We start from the raw sequence: 12967 nt of genomic DNA on the forward strand, positions 1-12967 counted from the left end.
CTAACAGTACCCTCCTATGCGGAGTTATCCTACCCTAAGTCCATTGACGTAAACGGGCTTAGGCTGACGTAACTGCGCGAAGAATTGCATTGTAAATCGCTGGACTACATCTCAGATTTGACAAATGTTAGCACAGCTTGCTTTCTGGAGGGCGACATCTATAAGGTTTGGCCCTCGGGCGATTGTATGCGTTGTGATCGATCATGGCGGTAGATAAAATAGCCATGGCATTTGCTAATGCTTGGGTGTGTGCTCACTGGCTTGTATTGCTGCGGCGGAAGATCATGGAGGCCCAGCTTGTGTTTTGCAGAAGTCTCGCAAGTCCTTAAGCAAAGAACGTCCCTGTGCAAATAATTCTAATTTCTCCCTGTGTAAATGCCCTGTTACAGCCAGATCTAACCAGCGGGGCCGATTGCACTGAGTTTGACAAGAGTTACTTCCTGGGGAGCGACCCAGGATTATGTCCTTTGTTATTTAAGGTAATGATATTAACAGGGAGAGATTGTGGACTGGGTAGAGCAGAGATGGGGAACCTCAGGCCCGGGGGCCGTATGTGGCCCCCGAGGACATTCTTGTGGCCCTCAGGAGCTCCGGCAGCCCTCCCTGAGGGTGTTCCTGGGGCCACGACTTGCAGAGGCGCTGCGGCGCCCTTTGGACCTCCTCTCACCTCCCCCTATAGCCGCAGCGTGCAGGAACGCCAGGGCACTCTGTAAGCCCCTCTCACTGCCTGTCGGCTGTTGAGCAGTGAGGGGGGGGGGAAGAGGCCCGCGGCTCCCAGCGGCAGAGCATGCGCGCAGGAGCCGATCGGGCTTCGGGGGCCTTTTGTGGACTCTGGGGGGGGGGAGGGCATGGAGCCTGGGGCCAGGTTGTGTGGGGCCAGCGGGTGCTTTTCTCTCTCCCTCTCTTTCTGTCATTTTCTTTTTTCCCCTCTTTCTATTTCTTTCTCCCTCTCTCCCTTTTCCTCTTTCTCTGTTTTCCTTCCTCCCTTCCTCCCTTGCTGATCGACCGCGTGCTGCACCCCCCTGGCGCCTTGTTTGCTCGGGCCCACCGCTGGCTGCCCTCCCGCCTGGGGGAGCGGGGGCACCCTCCAGGCCTTCTCTGCGTGGCCTCCCCTGGGGTTGCCAACCTCCAGGTGGTGGCCGGAGACCTGGCAAATCTAGCCTCTCCCCCCCACACCAGGAGATCTACACCTGGTATGGCCCCCGAATGATGTTATAAATGTGCAAATGGCCCTTGGCAGGAAAAAGGTTCCCCACCCCTGGGGTAGAGTGTTAAAGCAGGTGGAAGCCGGCCTTATAAATAAAGAAGAAGAAGAGTTGGTTTTTACATGCCGACTTTCTCTACCACTTAAAGGAGACTCAAACTGGCTTACAATCACCTTCCCTTCCCCTCCCCACAACAAACACCCTGTGAAGTAGGTGAGGCTGAGAGAGCTCTAACAGAGCTGTGACTTGCCCAAGGTCACCCAGCTGGCTTTGTGTGTAGGAGTGGGGAAACAAATCCAGTTCACCAGATTAGCCTCCGCCGCTCATGTGGAGGAGTGGGGAATCAAACCCGGTTCTCCAGATCAGACTACGTTGCTCCAAACCACCACTTTTAACCACTATACCACACTACACCACACTGGCTCTAAATAGGTCCTGCACATGTTTCTCGTCTCTCAGCTAACAGGCAGGGTCTTTTCAAAAAAAGTTAAAGTTATCCAGGTCTTTTGTGTGCGTGTGTGTGTGTGTGTTGGGGTGTGTGTGCGATAACTCTGGGAGGGGTTGTGGCTCCGTGGTAGAGCATCTGCTTGGCATGCAGAAGGTCCCGGGTTCAATCCCCGGCATCTCTAGTTAAAGGGACTAGGCAGGTAGGTGATGGGAAAGGCCCCTGCCTGAGTGGTTGCCAGTCTGAGTAGGCAATGCTGACTTTGATGGACCGAGGGTCTGACTGAAGGCTTCTTTTAGGGAGGGGCTGTGGCTCAGTGGTAGAGCCTCTGCTTGGCATGCAGAAGGTCCCAGCTTCAATCCCCAGCATCTCCAGGGACCAGGCAAGTAGGTGATGTGAAAGATCTCTGCCTGAGACCCCGGAGAGCCATGAAGTGGGGCTGTGGCTCAGTGGTAGAGCCTCTACTTGGCATGCAGAAGGTCCCAGGTTCAATCCCCGGCATCTCCAGGGACCAGGCAGGTAGGTGATGTGAAAGACCTCTGCCTGAGACCCTGGAGAGCCGCTGCCGGTCTGAGTGGACAATACTGACTTCGATGGACCAAGGGTCTGATTCAGTATATGACAACTTCAAGTGTTCATTTTTCCTCTCTGTCAAACAGCTGATCAGCAGGATTTAAACATTTTTTTTGAGAAAGTTCCATTGTTTTTCGTTTTATTTATTTATTTATTTTACCCTTGCACACAACGCTTTTAAGGCGGCCCACAACATAAGACAAACACATGGGGGTGGAAAGTTCCATTAAGGTACAGCTGACTTATGGCAACCCCTCAGGGGGTTTTCAAGGCCCAAGATGAACAGAGGAGGTCTGCCTTCCACCTGCCTATGCGTCGTGACCCTGAACTTCCTTGATGGTCTCCCCACCCAAGTAATAACCAAGGCCAATCCTGCTTAGCTTCCGAGATCTGACCAGATTGAGCGAGCCTGGGCCCTCCAGGTCAGGGCTGATAAAAAAACACATACGAGGTGCATGGACACAGTATATAAGATCGATAAAATTGACAGCAAGAGTGGTTTTGGCAAGGACTTGGAAGCAAGTGTCTATACCTGACATAGAGGAGTGGAAGGATAAACTGCTAGAATATAAACTGCAAATATGGCCAGAATGACTTTCATGATGAATCCTACAGGAAACGAGTCAATGGAACAGTTTAACGAGAAATGGCGATCATTTTATACCTATATGTCAGCAGATTAATAGATAAACATACTATAAAATATTAGAATATATGAATAGATTAATGCAAATATATTGAATCATTGAAAATGCTTCATAACTGTAAATGTATAATGCTTTTGAATTTACGAGACCAAAATCGTGCTTGTTTATATTAGACGGATTCCTTTATCCCCCCCCCTTCCTTTTTCCTTCTGTACCCCGTAATTGAAAAATAAATAAAAATTAAAAAAAAGATAAAATTGACTAGTAGGTATAGGTCCCTGTTCCTACTCAAATACGTTTGGGAAAAGAGACTGCCGGGGGTGGGGGGTCGCCTTTCTCCTAAAGAAGATGAGGGACGGGGCCAGCAGAACGTCATGCAAGGGGGGGCGTTTTGGGTGTCGGCTCCCTCTGATGAAGGCAGACCGGTATGCCCAGCCTGAAGGGGAGGGGAATAGTCTGCATTGAACCTTCCGATCGAAGCAAGAATATATAGACGAGGTTCAGGAACTAGTGATTTCGGAGAAGCCATTGCCGTTCCTTCTTCAAAACTGGCCAACTTTCATGTGTGCTTTGTACTCTTGATTTACGGCAAGAGCTCTGCCGTGGCTGGGTTAGGGGCAGCAATTAATCCTGCACAGTTCAAAGAAAGAAAACAATGGGTGCTGGCGTCAGCTTTTGGGTGTGGTGCCCTTAAAGAGTAGAAGAAGAGTTGGTTTTTATATGCCAACTTTCTGTACCTTTTAAGGAGAATCCAACCGGCTTGCAATCGCCTTCCCTTCCTCTCCCCACAGCGGACACCCTGTGAGGTACACATGAACACATGAAGCTGCCTTATATTGAATCAGACCCTCAGTCCATCAAAGTCAGTATTGCCTACTCAGGCCAGCAGCGGCTCTCCAGGGTCTCAGGCGGAGGTCTTTCATGTCACCTGTTTGCTTAGTCCCTTTAACTGGCGATGCCAGGGATTGAACCTGGGACCTTCTGCAGGCCAAGCAGATGCTCTACCACTGAGCCATGGTAGGTGGGGCTGAGAGAGTTCGGAGAGAACTGTGACTGGCCCAAGGTCACCCAGCAGGCTTCATGAGGAGGAGTGGGGGAAACCAACCCGGTTCACCAGATCAGCCTCCGCCGCTCATGTGGAGGAGTGGGGAATCGAACCCGGTTCTCCAGATCAGTCCACCACTCCAAACCACCGCTCTTAACCCCTACATCACGCTGTCTCCAGCTAAGGCGTGGTCTCCGTAATGAAATTGAGAACGCGCTAAGAAGTACAGGGGACCTTTTAAAATATTTCGCAGCGGCCATGTCTGTTTTTGCATCTTTAATTGTCTCATCTTCTGCCTTTATAGACTAAAGTGGAGTGGGCGAATGGTAAGTGGGTTGCCACCCCGCTTTATACCAGATGGCTTTGTTGGTCCTTTTATCTCCATTATCAAAATCCAACTTCCTGCAAGCTGTGCTGAACCTAGCATCAACCGCAAAGACTCAGTGTTTTGCCTCTTTTGGGTGTATTTTATAGGACTGTTAAGTGAAGGCGAGTCTAAGTAAATCTAATGTAAACTTTCCTGTGCTGCAGCACCTAAAAGCGCCCCCCCACCCCCACCCCGTGCCCTCGAATGGGAAGAATGCTTCACAGTTTGTAGCTAAAACGCTTGCTTGCTTTTGATATAAGAAATGAGAAGTCCTCACAAATTCTTCTCCTTGGGGACCCTAAGCTGGATGGAAAGTTAGCATTCAAGTGTTTTAAATAAAATAAATAAATAAGGGTATGTGCTGCATTTCTGCAGAAGTCACTGATATTGGCATGAACACACAATCATGAAACTGCCGTATACTGAATAAGACCATTGGTCTGTAACGGTCAGTATTGCCTACTCCTTCCTTTCCTTCCTTTCCTTTCTTTCGTCCGTAAGGATCAGTATGGCCTACTCCTTCCTCCCTCCCCTCCCCTCCCCTCCCCTCCCCTTCCCTTCCCTTCCCTTCCCTTCCCTTCCCTTCCATGCTACAGAGTTTTTGGCCATAGCCTTCCTTAAGCCTAACCACACTAATGTATTTTCTTAAATCTCCCTTTCCCCTTCTAAATCTACCCTAATTATAAACGTTTTTTAAAAACTTATTTTATGCTGAATTACTAAAACATAAGAGGCCAAGGATTCAGTAACATTTGGATCCTTATCCCCCAGAAGAAAGGAAAAACTGATTGTTGCTCATAAACTCATCCTTCTCTAACAATGGGGTTATCCATCTTTCTCTATCTTCACGAAATGAAGGGCTTTCAAGGACTAAGTGAGCCAAGGTACCTATCTTCCCCGTCTTACAAGAGCACCAATGTTCTGAAAAAGGGACTCCAGGAAAATCGGCTTTTTTAAAAATTCAGGCAACGGTATGGCATTTAATCTGGCAGCCAAAAAATTACAGTAACGGGGCTTGCTCAGACTCGCAGCGGCTCTCCAGATGGTAGGTCGTATTACTTACCACCTGATCGTTTCAGCTGGACATGCCGGGGATTGAACCTGGGACCTGTCTGGGTGCCGATCAGAGCTCTACCACTGAGCCACGGACCCTCCCGATGTGGAAGCCAAGAGCAGAGAATAATGCGCCGGACAGCCTCTTCCGAGGTCATTCCGCTGCATAACCCAGTCGCAACCAGAGCAGGAGAATCAGCTCAGATGAGGCAGTTTGTAAGGAATGGATCGTGTTTTGGGCTCACAGGAGTATTTATCTTTTGCAGCACAGTTTAAAAATGTGTCACGGAAGAATATCAGGAACGGCACTCGCAAATTTTGGGAAGCGGGCCAAAGAGAGGGGGGAAAATAAGGCAGGATGTTTTACTAATAATAACTTCTGGTGTAGTAGTTAAGAGCAGTGTGGTTAAGAGTGGTGAATCTGGTGAACCGGGTTGGTTTCCCCACTCCTCCACGTGAGCGGCGGACTCTAAGAGCGTGGTTCAGAGCGGTTTAGTTGTTAAGAGCAGTGGACTCTAATCTGGAGAACCGGGTTTGATTTCCCACTCCTTCACATGAGCGGTGGACTCTAATCTGGAGAACCAGGCTGGTTTCCCCGCTACTCCACGTGCGAGGTGGACTCTAAGAACATGGTTCATGGAATCATAATTGGAAGGGACCACCAGGGTCATCTAGTCCAACCCCGTGCACAATTCAGGAAATTCACAACTACCTCCCCCCCACACCCCCAGTGCCCAGAAGATGGCCAAGATGCCCTCCCTCTCATGAACTGCCTAAGTTCATAGAATCAGCATTGCTGACAGATGGCCATCTAGCTTCTGCTTGTAAACCTCCAGGGAAGGAGAGCTTCACCACCTCCCGAGGTTAAGAGCGGTGTAGTGGTTAAGAGCGGTGGACTCTAATCTGGAGAACCGGGTTTGATTTCCCGCTCCTCCACATGAGCGGCAGAATCTAATCGGGTTTGATTCCCTGCTCCTCCACGCGAAGCCAGCTGGGTGCCCTTGGGCTAGTCACACTCTCTCAGCCCCACCTATCTGATGAAGGGAGGGAAAGGGAAGGTGATTGTGAGCCGGTTTGATTCTCCTTAAAAGGTAGAGAAAATCAGCATGTAAAAACCAACTCTTCTTCTTTCTTCAGACGAAAGAAGAGTTACAATGGTGTAAAATGGTGTGGGGCAAGGCAGACAAGAATACTACGCGCCTCTTGTAAATGCCAATTGTGTTTCTGGCTAGCTCTTTCTTATCGTAACATGAATTGACAAGACAGGAGTAGCGTTCCTGACACTGCGTTACTGGACGAGCCTGTCAACATTTCATCGTATCGAGTCTAATCCAGAAGGCAAAGAGCCGCTGGGTGAACCATGTCGCTGGAACGAGGAAATTGGTTCCTTCGAATGCTACGGCGGCTTGTCCCCATGTGGATCTTGACGCTCTCGTTCTGTGTCGCTTTCAGCTCTACGTCGCCAGCGAGGCCATCCTCATCGCCCTGGTGGGGGCGACGCCACCCTTCCGCTGGGACCTCGAAGGGATCTCGGCTAATTGGAGCCATGGCAACCAGTCGGCGAGCGAGGAAAGGGTGTTCGGGAAGTGGCTGCTGACGGCCAACGGCAGCGAAGTCCACAAGCACGTCCACTTCAGCAGCAGCTTCACGTCCATCGCCTCCGAGGTAACGTTCATATGAAGGCAGCCTCCACGTGAAACCTGGGAACCCCCCTAGAATTACAGCTCATCTCCAGACTACAGAGATCAGTGCCGCTGGAGAACATGGATGCTTTGGAGAGTGGACTCTATGGCAATGTACCCCAATGGGGTCCTCCCTAGGATCCATCCCCAAATCTACGTGGAGGTTTCGAACTTCCCGACTGGTGTCGTGATTCAAACAAAAACTGGTGTCGTCGTGAGTCATGAACGGCAGTGGCCGGATCGATCACCCGAGAAGGGTCCGTGCTGCACGAATGTCCGTTCGCGGGAGTCGCCTCCCTCCTTTGAAAAAAGCAACAGAAGATAATTGGGCCTGGGATGGGAATAAAGGGGGAAGCCATGGAATCATAGAGTTGGAAGGGACCACCAGGGTCATCTAGTCCAACCTCCTGCACAATGCAGGAAATTCACAACTACCTTCCCTACACACACACCCAGTGACCCCTACTCCATGCCCAGAAGATGGCCAAGATGCCCTCCCTCTCATCATCTGCCTCAGATCATAGAATCAGCATGGCTGACAGATGGCCATCTAGCCTCTGCTTCAAAACCTCCAGAGAAGGAGGCCTTACCACCTTCCGGGGAAGCCTGTTCCACTAAGGAACTGCCAGGTTATGACCGCCTCCCAAGTTCCCAAATAAGCATGTTCTTTCTATGCTAGGAACCTCCGAGCTCATGGGTGTCGGAACTCATTTATTACGAGGGCCGGATATGACATAAATGTCACTTAGTCAAGTCGGGCCATGCCTCGCCGCCCAGATCGAGACTTGGGGGGGGGGGTGGCTCGCGGGCCGGATAAGAGGGTCCGGACCTGGCCTGCGGGCCTTTGGTTTCACACCCCTTCCTAGCTGCTTTGCTTTATCAGCATTGTCGATTTAGTAGCACAACCTCCGTTCTCCCCGAATATGTCATGTTATCCAGGAGAAGCCTGACAGTATAAAACTGGTTGCTGGCCTCCAGGGATGGGGGTGGGGGTGGAGATTTCCCGAAATGGCAAAGGATCTCCAGACCACAGAGAGTGGTCTCCCTGGAGGAAAATGGCTGCTTTATACCCCGCTCCATCCCCAAATATCCAAGAATTTCCAAATCTGGACTGGGCAACACTTTTCCAAAACCAGACTGGGCAACACTGCAGCCATGTATGACCCTCTGGGTGTTTGTCTTCAAGACATTATTTCCCCCCCCCCCTTGCACAGGAATTGCAATTCTTGCTGTTTGTTCATCATCCAAAAATCCAGTGATCACCTGGCTCTTTATTTGATCTGAAATTCCACTCTTGACACCCAGCGTGGTGTAGTGGTTAAGAGCGGTGGTTTGGGGCGGTGGACTCTGATCTGGAGAGCCGGGTTCGATTCCCCACTCCTCAACACGAACGGCGGAGGCTAATCAGGTGAGCTGGATTTGTTTCCTTGCTCCTCCACACGAAGCCAGCTGGGTGACCTTGGGCTAATCACAGCTCTCTCAGCCTCACCTACCTCAACGTGTGTCTGTTGCGGGGAGGGGGAAGGGAAGGTGATTGGTTTGGTTCTTCCTTAAGTGGTAGAGAAAGTCAGCATGTAAACACCAACTCTTCTTCGTTTCATGAATTGCACCCCTGCAAACACCCGTGGTGTTACTGGTTTCAATTTTCTTTGCATGCCGCTAAGAGTTTGTGACAGCAAGCCGTTGTTAGGAAGTCTCAGCACACATTGTTCTTGCTCCATGGTGCTTGTCTTTCCATAGAAGAAAAAGAAGAGTTGGTTTTTTATATGCCGACTTTCTCTACCGTTTTAGGAGAATCGTGTGTGTGTGTAAATTGCTGTCAAGTCGCAGCCGACTTATGGAGACCCCTTTTTGGGGGGTTTTCATGGAAAGAGACTCATGGAAAGAGGTGGTTTGCCAGTGCCTTCCTCTGCACAGCAACCCTGGTATTCCTTGTTGATCTCCCATCCAAATACTAACCAGGGCTGACCCTGCTTAGCTTCTGAGATCTGACGAGACCAAACTAGCCTGGGCCATCCAGGTCAGGGCAAGGAGAATCTTACCTGCTTACAATTGCCTTCCCTTCCCCTCCCCACAATAGACACCCTGTGAGGTAGGTGGGGCTGAGAGAGCTCTGAGAGAACTGTAGCTAGCCCAAGGCCACCCAGCTGGCTTCATGTGGAGGAGTGGAGAAACCATCCCAGTTCACCAGATTAGCCTCTGCCGCTCATGTGGAGGAGTGGGGAATCAAACCCGGTTCTTCAGATTAAAGTCCACCGCTCTTAACCACTACACCACGCTGGCTCTCCTGGTGTGCCCCCTTTGCTTTAGGGGGAGGGGTCCTTCCTCTTTTTGTGGTGGGTTGATGGCTCTCTGAAAAGTAACCTGTTCCCCGTCGGTCTTGGAGATAGGGTTGCCAACCTCCAGGTAGTAGCTGGAGATCTCCCTCTATTACAACCGATCTCCAGCCGATAGGCATCGGTTCACCTGGAGAAAATGGCCACTGTTATTGTTTTATTAGCTGGTCAACTTGCAGTTTATATCCATCCGGTTGGCACATTTTTTTTGTTCCTAACTATCAATATGCTAAGGTCAGTGCTTTTAAGGGGGCTTGTTGCTTCAGCCACTCCTCTCTGAATTCTCCCGCTGTAGGTTTAATTAATTACTATAATATTTAAGCCCTGCCTTTCCTCTGGGCTCAAGGTGGTTTGTGGTGTAGGAGCATTAGAAATGCATGCGCGCCTGTGGGAAAATTAGTCGGGCATGACATTCGAACCGCTTTTGCTCGGCTCTGAAAAAAGGTAACTTCTTGTTTGCTGTTTACTTTCGAGGTGCTCCGTTCTGTACCAAGCTGGTTAGGGTATTCCCGAAGGAGCAGCCGGAAGGTTGCTTTTTAATAAGATTTCCTTTTCCGTCCTGTCTAAGCATTTCCATATTTGGAAAAAAAACAAAAAACATACAGAAGTCCTTAATTCTTCCGTTCCGTCAGACTTTTGCCTAATGCCGCTTTCTCTCCCCCTAGTGGTTCTTAATCGGCAGCAGGTCCTACGAGGTCGGCGCCGCAAGCTCGTTTTTCTTCAGCGGCGTCTTCGTGGGGGTGATCACTTTCGGCCAACTCTCCGATCGTTTCGGACGGAAGAAGGTCTATCTTATAGGTAAGGCGTGACCCGTTTCAAAAGAAGGATTTGTGCAGATGTGGGGAAAACCTCACGTATTCTCAGCTTCATCTTCGGAGTGTACCGCGGCCGAGGAAAAGGGGGAAGAAACCCCAGCGCTGCTGAGTGATAACCCCATCTTCCGTTCTCATATTTTAAAGAAAGCCCTGTATTATGGAAGAGGAAGAATAAAGATTGGTTTTTGCCTTGTAAGTTCTAGGCAAACATTGATTCTTGTAGGTTATCCGGGCTGTGTGACCGTGGTCTTGGAATTTTCTTTCCTGACGTTTCGCCAGCAACTGTGGCAGGCATCTTCAGAGGAGTAACACTGAAGGACAGTGTCTCTCAGTGTCAAGTGTATAGGAAGAGTAATATATAGTCAGAAAGGGGGGGGTTGAGCTGAGTATTGTCCCTCAAAAGTAATGTGCTAATCATTGTCCTGTAAGTATCAAGATAATGTGCTAATGATGGTATGGTATGTTAATATGGAACCATTGTATCCTGAAGTGATCTGTTAATGTGTGTAATCCAAAAAATTCCAAGACCATGGTTACACAGCCCGGATAACCTACAAGAATCAATGAACTCTGACCGTGAAAGCCTTCGACAATATCTAGGCAAACAGTTTGGTGACTGTGTTTTTTGAATCTGATTCATACCGGGAGGTATGAATTTACGCTTATTTACGCTTGTATTGATATAATTTTTACTGTAAGCCACCTTCAGCTTCTAGGAAAGCTGGGGCAGAGACAGGATAACCAAACCCAGAAAAATAACAGATCATATGCCTCCCAACCAAAATGTTCCAGAGAAGAAAGCCACAGGACAGCACAGAGCTGCGAAGCAATTTCCTTTCAGGGAAAACCCTGCTAGCCCCACAGTTAGCAATTTGACAGGCCCCCAAAAAAACCCACCCATGGAGAGTTTCCAAGAGAAGTGTTAGTGGACAATGCCACACCATCTTCTCTCTAGCTAAGGCAGTCCTCAGTTCTTCAAGGAAAGGTGGCAAGAATCCCCAGAACTATACAGGGAAAGAAACCTAGGGCGAGATTCCCAATTCTTCTGCTCCATCAGTGTTAGGAACACTGATTGCAAAACACTCCAAGAAGAGCCAGCGTGGTGTAGTGGTTGAGAGCAGTGGTTTGGAGCGGTGGACTCTGATCTGGAGCACCTGGTTTGATTCCCCCACTCCTACACACGCAGCCAGCTGGGTGACCTTGGGCTAGTCACAGCTCTCTCAGCCCCACCTACCTCACAGGGTGTCTGTTGTGGGGGAGGGGAAGGGAAGGTGATTATAAGCCGGTTTGATTCTTCCTTAAGTGGTAGAGAAAGTCGGCATATAAAAACCAACTCTTCTTCTTCTTCGTTTCATAGGGGTGGATCAGTGTTGCCAGGCTGACCGAATCCAGAAGGGAAAACATATTATTAAAAAAAGACACCCGGGAACTGTTCCAGCCTCTTTCTCCATTAGCAAGGCTGGGTCCGGGAGTGTTCCCAAGCTCTTAACACGATGGGATAACGCCGGGCCTATCCCATTCACAAATGGTCAGTCAACGTTCCCAGCCAACACAGCCGCCATCTTGTCTGGCTTCTGTCGTAGCTCTTTTGCCTTCGCCAGCTGGACGGCAGACAGCATCAAGGCACTGGTTTAGGACCACAAGAGCTACTTCCGGAAATACCGATCTATACAGCCAGGTGTCATCTGCATATTAATGATGCCCCGCTCCAAATCTCTCGGTTAATGGCTTGATGTAGCTGCCAAAGAGCATTGTTGAGAGGGCAGAGCCAAGTGCATGTGTGTAAAGTGCCGTCAAGTTGCTTCCGACTCACGGCGACCCTATGAATCAAGGTCCTCCAAAACGGCCTATCTTTAACAGCCTTGCTCAAGTCTTGCAAATTGAAGGCCGCGGCTTCCTTTATAGAGTTAGTCCATCTCTTGCTGGGCCTTTCTTTTTTCCTGCTGCCTTCAACTTTTCCTAGCACCGTTGTCTTTTCCAGCGAGAGCCCAGAAGGACACCACATTTCGAGTCCCATACTGATGGTTCAGCCTCTGTGATGGATACTCTGCATCCAATCAGGAAAAAAACAAATCAAAACTAATGGTCGGAGCTCCCTGCCACTCCCACCCCCTTTCCTGGGTACTGTAAAGTTTGATCTACGGTATGGAACGCTGCAGGTGTAAAAGGATGAGCAAAGAGGCATTTGTCAACAGAGCTAATCCACCAGAGCAATTAAAGCTGTTTTGGACCCAGAAGCAGGCCTAAAGCCAGGTGAGTCAAGGGCAGGTGGGTCAGCCAGGTATGCTGGGAGTTCCTCTGCCACCACCTGATGAGTTGACTTTTTTTTAATTTGCCCTCAAGACACAGCTGACCTTTGGCAACCCCGTGGGGTTTTCAAGGCGAGAGACGTTCAGAGACCGTTTGCCATTGCCTGCCTCTGCGTAGGGGCCCTGGGCTTCCTTGGCGGTCTCCCATCCAACTCCTAACCTGGGCTGACCCTGCTTAGCTTTCAAGATCTGCCGATGTTGGGCTAGTCTGGGCTATCCCCCGCCCCCAAAGGATAGCTTGAGGCAGGCCTGCAATTGGCTAGATCTTCCTTTTACCAAAGCAGGATACTCTTTAAAAAATAGTAACTTCAGAACTTCAGGAAAAGAGGAAGACCCAACAAGAGATGGACGGACTCAATAAAGGAAGCCACGGCCCTCAATTTGCAAGATCTGAGCGAGGCTGTCAAAGAGAGGACATTTTGGAGAACTTTCATTCATAGGGTCGCCATGAGTCGGAAGCGACTTGACGGCACTTAACACACACAAACAC

The sequence above is a fragment of the Euleptes europaea genome, chromosome 4, assembly GCF_029931775.1.
Source record: "Euleptes europaea isolate rEulEur1 chromosome 4, rEulEur1.hap1, whole genome shotgun sequence".
In the NCBI taxonomy this organism is placed as follows: Eukaryota; Metazoa; Chordata; class Lepidosauria; order Squamata; family Sphaerodactylidae; genus Euleptes; species Euleptes europaea.